We start from the raw sequence: 11,536 nt of genomic DNA on the forward strand, positions 1-11,536 counted from the left end.
AATGACATAGCCTTCATTGCTTTAAGTGGCACTGAAGCTAGCTGCAATGTAGCAACATCTGATGTGCAAACTTTTATTTTGGACTTTGGATGCACACAGCACATGGTTATGGGAGAAATGGTAAAATATAGGACTGAAATAGAAGATATCCACACAATAAAAATTGGAACTGCAAAGAATGGTGAAGCTTTGTTTGCAAACAAAAAAGGGATATTAAATGGCAAATGTCAAGGTAAAGGTATAAAAATTGAAGTGCTCATTGTATCAGGTATGTCACACAACCTTCTGTATCAAAACTACTAGAAAAGAATTTTAAGATAACATTTGTTAATGGGATTGATGGGACAAGACAAGCAATTTTAGATAAAGAACATTCTAAGTTTAAATGTGAAATGTCAAATAATTTATTTTGTCTTTATGTTGATTTTAATAATAAACCAGATGATGTAGCATACATGAATAATAGTAATACTGATATAAATTTATGGCACAGGCGATTAGGGCACATAAATAGGAATAATTTGAAAAGATTAGATTTACCCTATAGTTTAGAAATATGTAAAGCTTGTATGGAGGGAAAAAGTACACGTCAACCATTTTTTTTATGTAACAAAGCCAGTACAAAGATTGGTCAATTGATACATTCAGATATTGCAGGTCCAGTTACAGTAGCTACACCAGAAGGGTACAAATATTTCCAAGTTTTGATTGATGATTATTCACATTTTCTGATAGTAAAGCTACTAAGAAATAAAACTGAGGCAGATCAGAATATCATTGACTTTATTAAATTGATTAAGACGCAACATAATTCAAAAACGCAATTCGTATTGACAATTGCGGGGAGTTCATATCAAATGATTTTAAAATTTTTTGTCGAAGTAAAGGTATTGAGCTGGAATATACTATGCCACATTCTCCACAAGAAAATGGAGTAGCCGAGCGAATGAATCGAAGCCTACTGGACAAGGTACGCACCAAATTTGCCGAAACAAACTTGCCAAGAGAATTATGGGGAGAAGCTATTTTATGCTCAGCATATGAATTAAATCGAACGCCAACCCAAGCCAACAATGAGGAAACACCAGCAACCAGATGGTACAAGAAGAATGATTTAGGAAAATTGAAAATATTCGGAAGTCAAGCATGGGCAGTAATTTTACCAAGACAAAGTAAATTAGAAAGAAGAGCACAACTTTGCATCATGATGGGATATACCAAAGCTGGATAAAGACTTTGGAATTATGAGGACAACAAATTTTTTCACTCAAAAGATGTCAGATTTGATGAAACAACAACAGATTACAATGAAATTATTAAGGCTAGTGGGAAGAAAAGTATAAATATAAAGGTCATAGAGATACAATACGAAAATGAATTACAAGAAGAACCAAATGCCATAGAGGAAGAAGCAATAGAAGAGACTGACTTCAGCAATAATAATGATGAAACAGAAAGCACAAGGTCAGAGGATGTAGATGAAAGCTTACCCAAAGTAGAGAGTACACAGAGAGGAAGAAAAACTAGACAGCCAAAATATCTGAATGAATATGAAGTCTACACAGCTTATTGTCTAATATCAGCAGAAGAAGATGACCCTATAAGCTATAAAGATGCCGTAAAGGACCAAGATTGGATAAATGCTATGAAAAAGGAACTAGATGCGCACGAGAGATTGAATACGTGGACAGAAACGGAGCTACCAACAAATGGAAATGTTATTCAAACAAGATGGGTTTTCAGGACAAAAGAAGATGGAACGAAAAAGGCAAGAATAGTTGCAAAGGGGTTCCAAATTAAGGAGGAGGATCAGTTTGAACCCAACTACTCACCAGTTGCAAGGATTTCAACGATAAGTTACTCTTATCTGTAGCATTACAAAATAATTTTAAGATCAGACAAATGGATATCCCGACTGCATTTTTAAATGGAAAACTTGAGAATGATGTCTACATATATGCACCAGCCGGACTTAAAGTGAATAAATCAAAAATACTAAAACTTAACAGAGCTCTGTATGGATTAAAAGAAGCATCAAAGGTGTGGAATAATACATTTAATGATTTTACAATTCAGAATAATTTTAAGAGATCCTTATATGACTGTTGTCTATACAGTAATCAAAAGGTTTGGATACTTATTTATGTTGATGATATTTTGTTAATAGGATAGGACAAAGATGTGAACGAGACTATGAATTTATTGAAAAGCTGTTTTCAAGCAAAGGATTTGAATGAAGTGAATAATTTTCTAGGAATGAAGATCACTAGAACAGAAGATATCATTAAAATCGAACAAAAGCAATTTATTGACAAATTGCTAAATTATTTTAATATGAAAGACTGTAAACCAAAGAGGACTCCAATGGAAAAAAGATTCCAATATAACGACAAGGCCAAAATTTTGACAAACATTCCATATAGACAACTCATCGGAGGTTTGATATATTTAGCAACAACTAGTAGACCTGACATCAGTTATGCTGTGGCATACTTGAGCAGATTTTTGGATCGTGTAACTGAAGAGACCTGGACTGCAGGAAAACGAGTCTTGGGGTATCTACAGGGAACTAAAACTCTAGGATTGACTTATACTAAACATACAAATGGTGATGTAATACTTGAAGGATATTCAGATGCTGATTGGGCAACGGACAAGGAAAGTAGAAAAAGCGTTAGTGGATCTATAATTTTATATGGTAATAACCCAATATCATGGTCATCCAAAAAACAAACTTGCGTGGCTTTATCAACAGCGGAAGCTGAATATGTGGCAGCAGCACAAACAGCTCAAGACCTAATCAACGTAAAGGGTATTTTAGGGGACTTAAATACTATTGCCAAAACGATTCTATATTGTGATAATAAGAGCACAATTTTAAAGTCCAAAAGCAATGAAAATTCGAAAAGGACCAAACATATTGATATTAAAAACCATTATATAAAATATTTAATTAGTAAGAGGGAAATAGAAATAAATTATGTATCAAGTGAACAAAATTTAGCCGATAAGTTTACTAAATCATTATATATAATTGTGTACAATTTAAAGCATCATGTTTTTAGTTGTATATTACATAATATCTTAAGTTGATTGAGCGATTTTCATTAATACATGTCAAATCGAGGAGGAGTGTTGAGATTTTATAAATTATAGAGTTGGCAACAATGCAGTTTGTCAATGATCCATTCATTGGCACTTTTGGCGCGACATGATGTATTAATTGTAAGGTTAGCTAGTAGTTTTTCACTCACCACGTTGTGTTATATTTTTGACCAAAAATCAATAAACCTTTTATTTGGAGGATGTTTTAATCTAGTGACAACCTAAAACCGTAACGGGTTCTTAACAAATATATCAATTTCAAAGGATGTCCGAGACTCAAGTTGTGATCCAACAAAAGTGGATCTTACAAAATGTTGTCAAGGCTTCCATGGACTATCTTTAATTACTACAGACGAAGTTATGAGCAGTTTAACAGGCGTGTCATTGGCAATTTTCTCATATCTCTTAACTTTACTTCCAGACTGTAAAGCCTCGAAATAGATAAAAAACCAGTTTATTAATTACACTAATAAAATTAAAAACTGGTTTATAATTTACGGCACTCTCAGTATTGTTTAATATTCAATGAACTTTGATCTTTGTAAAACATATACAAGAATTGAATATTTTACTGAAAAATTTTATTTTTTGCCTTCTAAGTCAAGTATACAAGCATCTCTACCATAATCATTCAAACGACACTACCCAGAAACTCGAGTCATAATTGATTGCTCGGAAGTTAATACCGAAATACCACCGGAAGTAAATCAAAGGGTATTAATGTATTCAGAATATAAGCATCATCATACAGTGAAGTTTATGGTGGGTTGTACGCCAAGTGGATTTATCAGTTTTATTTCTAACTGTTATGGTGGTCGTGCTGGTGATTGCTTTATAACGAATGATTGTGGTTTAGTCGATTTAATTGAGACTGGTGATGTAGTTCTTGCTGATAAACGCTTTCCACAGATAAAAACCCAAGTAGAAAATAAAAATGCTGATTTTGTGATGCCTCCTTTTGGTCACAAAGATCAATTTACCCCGGAAGAAGTAGATGAAACGTACAACATCCCTTCTGTAAGGATAAATATTGAACGCGTTAATCAACGAATCAAGGACTTTGAAATTCTATGTAAAGTACCAAATTCGTTATTTCCTCATATTGATGAGATAGATTTTATCATCTGCGCCTTAATAAATGTTCAGAAACCATTGTTTAAAGAGAAAGAAGTAGTTGAGTAAAATTTTTTGAGAAAAATTGTAAATAATATATTGAATTGAGAATTGTATCAAATAAATCGATACATAATATTTATATAAATGTTTTTATTATAGAAAGTAATAAAAATTAAATGTTTAATATTTATTTTATTATTATTTGAACATCAGGTAATTGTAAGTTAAGTAATAGTTTTCTTGATGTTAAATATTTCTATTTTATCACATTTATAATAAAATTTTTTAACTAATTTAACATTTAAGTTTTTTTTTTAATTCTTATAAATTAATATATTATTAAGTAAATAAGTATTTCAATAAAACTTTAAAAATATTAAAACGTATTATTACCATTATTTTTAAACTCTATCTAGATTTTAAAACAATCAGAGTTATGTAACTTGACATCCGTGGAAAATTGTTATCTCTTTGATCAATACATAATACTTAGACAGTATTGCTGCTTCTATAATTCACGCACGATCTTTATTACAAATAATTTATTTTTAGGTAAAGGAGCGTGATTCTTATTTACCAAAATGGCCTCTAATAAAAAAGAATATACATGCTCTAACATATTCACCAATTTCACTATGGTAGCTTGATCTGAACTGGGCCTGGAAGTTTCTATTGCAATGTCTGTGAATTTCCAGTTACAAAAAAAATTCGATTATTGAAGTAGTACCAAGAGAACCGCGTCCACCCGGCTTTGAAAATTTTAGCGGTGCTTCTATCATTTAGGTAATATTTTTGGAAATTTGATAAAACAATCCCCAACAACACTTTTTTTTCAAATATTTACCTATATATAATGATTGATATAATAGATGGATTCATATGTGGATTATTAGTAGCTTTGGAGTACCTACCTTATGGAATTGCAAGATGAAGATCATTCAAACTTTGAATGAACTAGGAGCTTATCCGTAAGTTACAGTATTAATTTCATATTCTTGAACCGATTTGGATTTATCTTCTCGCCACAATATATGTTGAAATTGTCGATCCGAGGGATGTAACTTAATCTGGCGGTACATCTCTATATCTGCCATAAAAGTAATTTGGTGCTTTCTAAATCTTAACAATGTATTGAATATATCGGGTTGTATGATGGGACATACCATCAAAATGTCGTTTAGACGTTATTATTTGATTTACACGAACCATCAAAAACTAATCGTACCTTTATAGTCAAAGAACTAGATTTTAGTACAGTGGTAAGATAAAATGAATTTAGCTTCTGATTTTACAGATTCATTTGCCAAAGAATATTCCGTATTCAAGTAACTATTATTCTGCAGACTTCAGCTAGTTTTAGAGCTATATCTCTAGTTTGACCCAAAATATGTTTTTTTTGAAAGATAATTTAACAACAAATCGGCCATTACCTTCTCTATAAAAGTTTTTTACGGAAAGCTCCTCACATTCTTACAACTATTTTCTTCTACCAAGTAAACTGGTTTCTTCGTATTAGAAACTTCCTAAATTTTTCAAAAGGACTCTAATTGTTCCTGAACGTCTATTTTAGAAAGGTTACAAAATGTAGAATTCGAAGGAACTGTAAAATTTCCTGAAATGATCCACCCCAAATGTGATTCCTGTAGGATAGGTAGTCTTTTCCCTAACTTGATTGGATTGCTTAATAAAAGTTCGTAAAATATATTACAACCAGGCAAAATAATGTCAACCTTAGCTGATGTATCAAAAGTAATATCAGCTAGCAATAAATTATTAGGAATTTTAATGTTTGAAAAGTCTATATTAAACTGTTGTTCTTTACCTGTAATTTGATCTATGACTAGAAATGGTAATTTTGCTTCCAATTCGGTATGAATTGATTTTAATTCAATTTTAATTTTAGAGACAATCGTAGAGTTTGTTGCATTTATACCTACTACTGGAATCGAACAGATTTACATGGTAATTTCAATGCATGTGCTAACTCGGTTGTACAGAGGGAACTTTGACTTCCTGAATCTAAGAGAGCTGTGCACTCCACTGGTTTGTTATTAACATCAAAGATATCTATTAATGCAGAGGATAAAATAACACTGTTATTAAAAATACTTGTAGAACTCAAGATATTAATTTCGGATGCAGTTTCAGTATTATTGACGATTGTAGATTTAATTTCAAATTCATTTTCATTATTTATGTATTTTGTATTGGGCTAATTTCCTTTAATATTCAAATTTTTGGTTTCATTACTAGCTTCATTTATATGTAATAATACGTTATGTTTCTTGTTAGGTACATATGCTACAATTGTATCCTCCACAAACATTAGCAAAGTGGCACTTGCGAAGACAATTTACACAACCCTTTAATTTCTATACTGAATTTAGTCTATAGACTGCATCTAACCGCAAATAACTTTCACAATTATAAATTAAATGATTAAATTTATTGCAATATATACAAAATTCACCTTTAGCTTGTAAAGAAGTGTGACTTAACACTTTATTGTGTTTTACATTGGTATGATTATTTATATTTTTATTTAGGTTACACCTTTCCTTTAAAAAGTCAACAAATAAATCAATTTTTGGAGATTTTATTTTATGTACATTAGTTTCCTATTCCTTGCGTGTATGTCTGTCAAGTTTTTCTTCTAATAAATATAATTGGAGCGTTTGGATGGATTCACATGTGGACCTTTAGTAAGTTTGGAGTACCTTATGGAATTGCAAGATGAAGATCATTCAAAGGAACTGTGGTATTTCTGCACAATAAATATGTGATAGAAAAGATCCTCCTATTGTTCTGACCCATCTTACTTGTTTTATTCATATTTCTTCTTCTTCTTCTTCTTCTTACGTTAGGACTAGGTCCTGTATTTTCATCAAGGGTTTGCCAGGAGTAGATGGGATGCTGAGGACCAGCTTCCATACCACCTTATAGGTGATCGTCCAGGAGGTCGAGTTGTGTCTGGTTTCTTTTCCTTTGCAATTTTTGCTAACAGTTCATTTGGCATTCTGTCAACATGGTCTCTCCATTCTCTTCTGCGGCTCTTGCCCATCTTACTACATCCTGAATATCGCACATGTCCCTTATTTCTCCATTTCTCTTCCGATCGAGTAACGTATATCCTGTTATTGATCTCAGAGTTCGCATTTCTGTTGTTCTTAGGAGCCGTTTAGTGGTTGTGTTCTCCGCTCTAGTTTCTATTGCATATGTCATGACCAGCCTTACGCAAGTTTTATATATTCTAATTTTACATTTTGTGCTCATGTATTTATTTTGCCAAATCTCTAAGGTATCCTGATATTAATACTGCCTTCGTTGTTTGTGCTTTTACTTCTTTCTTTAGATTTCTATCGCTTGTTATGTTTGTCCCTAGATATTTGAAGGACATCACTTGTTCTACGTTCTGATCGTAGATCGCTAGTTTACATCTTCTCAGTTCTTTAGATATTGTGAGAGATTTTGTTTTTTTTTGTGGATATTTGCATGTTGTACGAGTTCGCTATTTGTTGAAATTTATATAGGAGCTTCTGTAGGTTATCTTCGTCTTCCGAGATGATTAGTGAGTCATCAGCATAGCATATTATTTTTATCTCTTTGTCTCCCATTCGGTATCCACTCCCGGCTTTCTTTACTTCGTTGATGATTTCGTCCATTATAATATTTAACAGGATTGGGCTTAGGCTATCACCTTGTCTGATACCAGTTGCCACAGGTATTTTATTGCCTAATTTGTTTGCCATTCTCACAAAGGTATAATTATCGGTGTTAAGTTTTTCGATACCTCGTATTATATTGGAGTGAACGTTCCTTTTTTTGTTTAGTAGAGTTATAACATCAGTTAAGCGTATCCTATCAAACGCTTGGGTGAGATCAATGAAGCACATAAAGGCTGCCTTATTAAACTCTATGGCTTTTTCAGTTATTTGGCGCATTATAAATATAGCATCTATACCATCTAAGATTTTTATGAATAGTTTCAAAACCGTACTCATCAGGCTAATGCCTCACTATAATTCAACACTATATCTGTCAATGAAACTGAATGAGTAATGAAGAAATTTCCTGAAAAGTCCTATATGCATATGACTTGGATGAGTGTAAATTTAGCTTAGCGAATACATTGTACTGCTACTTAATGGTTTATTGTACTCAATATCAAAAGTATTTTAGAGTTGTTGAATATTCAAGAAACATTTTTGTTTGAATTGGGTGAGATATTGCCGTTTCTACTGACACATACCCTAAACATCAAAATGTAGGCTGTCGTATGGAAGGTATCTATTTGATATTAATTATATGTATAAAGAATTTTTAGGGGACCGTACTTCTAAATGTTTTCGCACATTTGTTCTTAGCTTATCAACTCTGTGTCACTCTTTACTGTTATGAGATATATAGAATAATTGTAGATAAGTATAATTTTGAATATGCCTCTTTCTGTTACTCCTTTTAATTTTGTTAGTACATGTCATCAAAATTCATTATTTTCATTACTAAAGTGGAGTTTATCAATTCACTCCATCATAATCCTATTTTTTTTCGTGTTTAAAACGCATCGGATTGATTCCTCTACATATATAGCTGTCATAAAAACCCCTGATCTCATTTTTTACATTGCTGACTTGCTGTACTATTATGATATTATGATAAAAACTTTTTGTAAATTACTGACATCCAACCCAATTTTACTTTAATAATTTTTGAATTGTTGAACAAGATATTTTCTAAAACGACTCATTTCTTCAATAATTCACTTTATTTTCTTCAATTTTCCTGATTCTCTTTTTATTTTAACTTTTAATTGGACCATTTCGACGAAATTCCAAGTTTATCAATGCAAAGGTGAAAACAAAGTAACGGCTTTTTGTGATGGTTACATTACACTCAGTATTACACTGTATATCGCCTGTTTCGATGTTCTCTAGTTTCTATGTGTTTTGTACAAAACAAAAGATATTACCGCTTATAATTTGATTTCAGATGGTGAGTTCATTGAATTAATAACTCACTAAAGGCATTGAAAAAAATATGAAATTTGATCCATTTGGTCGAAAGATACAACAGGAAGAGGTGATTCATAAGATATCAACTGTTTTTGGTATTTGTAATAACAGCAAATCATCAATGGATTATTTCTTGAAGGAAATACTAGCTATCATTACTTAGACTGGATTAGAACAATTTTCAAATTCAGTGGTAAATTCAATAATTACTCATTTTGTACTGGATACTGTGAACAATTTAAAGTTTTTGTATCTCTTAGATAAACCCCAAAAAATTGATATTGTGTGTTACATAACCCTAATGTGATGAAAATTGATGTAACATTCCAGGTGGATATTCGCAATTGTTGTCGCTTCCAAAATCGTTTTTTCCTCAACTTTGCCGGGTCGTTATAAGTTTTATCAGTCCTATCCGAGGCTACTTTCTTCGTTCTCTGAGCAAATGGCTGTTTTACATGAGCTAGCCTTTCCTTACAGCCCTCCTGTTTTATCAGGGCTTGGGACCGGCAGCATGGTCGTAGAGCTACTAAATCCGCCCAACGACCATACTGGCAGAGTTGAAAACACAAGACACAGTCTTAAAATAAGAAGAAGAAGAAGAAAGTAATGAAAATGTTATTTTCGAGTAGATAATCTCAAATATTTGAGAATCCCAAAGTGGAGGGATACGACGATATATTGATAAGTTGATAGCCTAGACCAGTTCCAAGCATAAATAAAATATTGCGTTACCATAGTAACAAACAATAACTTATTGAAAGTGTCAGTGTTAAGTTTTACGTCAAAAACTTAAACCAGATTTACGCAATAAATTGAAAGAAAAAATATGTCCACCGAAATTATAAAAATGGAAAAATTGAGGTATCGAGCCATCATCAAGTACCTGTATTTAGAAGCGTTAAGAGGTGAGCAGATTAACGAGGTATATTTTCCATTGAAGATGAAGACCGATCGGGAAGGCGAGCCCTGTGTCAGTCCTCGAATATATCGAAACAGTTTATGAGATGATTTTATCAGATCGTCGAATTGGGCTAAAACCCATTGTTACTATGGGTGAGACGGGTACATTTCTATGATCCAGAAACAAAGCAACAATGGATGGAATGGCGACACTATGGTTTTCCCAGACCAAAGAAGTTTCGTGTCCAAAAATGTGCTGGAAAAGTTCTTCCTCCAGTTTTTTGGGATTGCCATGGAGTAATCATGATTGATTTTTTAAATAAGGGTAGAACAATAACTGGAGATTACTATTCGACATTACTCACCACTCAACTGAAAAAAAGTTAAATAGGTCGTAAATTTTCTCCCAACGAGGAGGTAATAAAAGCTGTGGAGGTCTGATTGCGTAATAAAATATTTTGACATTGAAATTTTGTTTGGTTCTATAGTAGGATAAGAATTTTTCAATATATCCTCGTATCACCACAGAACTGCATAACGCAATAAATAACTAAAGGAATTTCTTGGTTGTCTAGGGTTCTTTTCTGCTTAAACCGGTTAGAAAGAAAACACTTTTATTACAGAATTTGTGCCTGGATGTAGGATGGAGTAGAGCTATAATCTCGATCCTACATTCGGCCATCCTGCTCAGAATCCGCCTCGGATTCGTCTCTTTCATAGCTGACCCAACTTCGATTTCAACAACGTCATATATATATATATATATATATATATATATATATATATATATATATCATTTTCTTTAACCTTAACAATTTCGTGAGGACCTAACAATTTTCTAAATTTAATCGACCGTTTTACTTTAACAGAATCATTTATTTACATTCTAAAAAGGTTATTACAAACCTTTTGATGAAGTAGAAATCTTAATTCTTTTTCTGTTCAAGGTAAAATGCCTTTAAATTGAAAGTTATGCTGCAGTTTTGTCATTTTTCAGTTTTTAGGAAAAAATAGATTAGATAGTTACATATTTTTATCATATTCCTATGTCACAATCGTTGTGAAGAAGTGATTCATGAGTAAAAATGCTAATAAAATTTGAAAACTTTATTTTTTTGGCCAGTTTATATAATATCAACAAAATACTTTATCAAAATAAAAAACAAACAATATTATCACCTTTGCATACAAAAAGTACCAACTCAATACTCAACGAAAAGTATATCAATCAGTTGTTCTACAGTTTACAGACCAAGTACCTAATCAAAATAATCTTTCTGGCTTTCTGAATGACAAATTTATCAATAATTTCCGTAAAACCTATTTTTTCACAGATTTCGAATTTAATTTGAAGAGAGATTTTCTTTGAAGAGCCACTCTATTTCTCAGAATACTCATAGTTT

This window comes from Diorhabda sublineata, chromosome Y, assembly GCF_026230105.1.
Source record: "Diorhabda sublineata isolate icDioSubl1.1 chromosome Y, icDioSubl1.1, whole genome shotgun sequence".
Taxonomy (NCBI): domain Eukaryota; kingdom Metazoa; phylum Arthropoda; class Insecta; order Coleoptera; family Chrysomelidae; genus Diorhabda; species Diorhabda sublineata.